Genomic DNA, 2,100 nt, shown 5'->3' with positions numbered 1-2,100 from the left:
AACTTCATCATAAATATTATGAAGATGAGGAAGTTAACCTAAAGTTTTTGCTAGCCCTTCTTGATCATCTTGAACAGAAAATATCAGCTATAAGAAAAGGAAAAGACTTGAGCAGAATGACACCGGAAGTAGTGTATGGGATCTTGAAGACATATGAACTTGAAATGTTACAAAGAAAGTCATTAAAGATAAACCAAGGTCATATGGTTGATGGATATAGTGCCTTAGTTGTCAATGATAGTGAAGCAAGTGAATATGAACAAGATACTCAAACTATAGTCATTCATGCTGCTGAGCAAAATAACAAGGGACTTCAGAAACAAGTTATTTTGGAGCTAGAGGAAGATGAATAATAAATCCTTGATGAGCTAGATGAGATGGATCAATCTATGGCATACTTTTCTAGAAAATTCTCTAACATCAGGGTCAAAAAGCCAAAGTTTTTCAAGAACAAGGGACAGTCCTCAAATAGCAACACATGGAAATCAAAAACTTAGTTTAACTCAGCTAGCAAAGGTGGTTAAAAAATTGGATCTGTTGACATATCAAAGATAAGGTGATTTAACTGTGATAAGTTAGGCCACTTTTCTACTAAGTGCAGTAAGTCAAAGAAAGTGAAGAAGGATAAAGCCTATCTGGAATTGGAAGCAAAGTATGAAGCTCTCTCGAAGAAACAACATGGAAAGGCTTATATAGCTGAAGGTATATATTGGGATGACACTGATAAAGATGATGACAAAGAAGAATTTGAAAATTATGCACTCATGGCTCTTGAGCATGGGGAATCATCCTCTTCAAAATCAGAGGTACCAACTCTAACCACTATTGATTTAGATACAAGTCAATAAAAAGAAACTGTTGAAAATACGAGTGTAGAGATGTTTCATATCCACACAAGCATGGTGGCAACTACTGAGGAAGTTAGTAGACTGTCAAAAATAAATGAGAAGCTTGAGACTGAAAAGAAGGAATTGAAACTGCGGCTTGTTGAGCTTGAAACAGTCAAGCAAGAAAATGAATATCTGAAAAACAAGCTTAAGTGTGCAAGTGAAATTAAAACCGTGTTGAGGGAAAATTTGGAGAAGAATGAGGTGAAACTGAAGTCCTTTAGGAATGCATCTCGGTTGGTTGGACAGTACCATGAGAAAAATAAACCATGTGTTAATATACCTATTGGTTTGGACTATGATGTTATGAACAACAATAAGAAAAATGAAGGTGAAAAAGGTAAAGCAACAAGATGTCTCACTTATGCTGAGAAAGGTAAATGAACCTTTGTTCAAGGCATGTGAGGTCAATTTCAGTGAGGTTGAGTTTGTCATCAAGCAAGAACTTGCAGATGAAGACAATGAGAAGAAAAATGAAGAAACCACTCCTACTACTGAAGTTAAGAAGAAGCCCATGGCCAATCAAGTTTCTAAGACACCAATTAAGGAAATCAAAACTGAGAATGTGGGAAAGAAAAAGAAGAACATGAATGGGAAAATTGGAATAAACAAGAGCAATAGCTTTGCATTTGTTGCATATGCTCCCAAAAAAAATGTCAAAAGTGTGGCTATGCAAATCACCTAACTCGCCTTTGTAAAAAGGCTATTATTGAGCCAAAAGTGGGAGCATGCAAATACAATATGGCAAAGGCTGAAGATCCCTATTCATTCTATGAAAAATTTGATTGCATTCCTTGTAATATGAAAGTAATGACAAGCTATCATAAACTGAGAGTAGATCTCAAAGAAGTTAAACTTTGGTCTACAGCTAAAGAGGAAAATGCTAATTAATCTTTGAACACTGTTCTTTTTGAGTCATCAAATTCTACTTTTGCAACTTCTTTTAAAATAAAGAAAGTACCCAACACTGCTTGGGTAGCTAAACACACTTAATCCTCATTGTGTGCAGGGCAAAATGAGGAAAGTCATATGGATCATTGAAAGTGGATGCTCCGGACATATGACAGGTGATAAGGCCCGACTATCACATTTTGAGGATATGGCTGGCCCATTGGTGACTTTTGGAGACTATAGAAAAGGCTTCACATGGGATATGTCAAGTTAATTTATGGAAATGTTGTCATTGAAGATGTAGCACTGGAAGCTGGTATTG

Source organism: Apium graveolens, chromosome 7 (genome assembly GCF_009905375.1).
Source record: "Apium graveolens cultivar Ventura chromosome 7, ASM990537v1, whole genome shotgun sequence".
Taxonomy (NCBI): domain Eukaryota; kingdom Viridiplantae; phylum Streptophyta; class Magnoliopsida; order Apiales; family Apiaceae; genus Apium; species Apium graveolens.
This window is presented reverse-complemented; position numbering follows the sequence as displayed.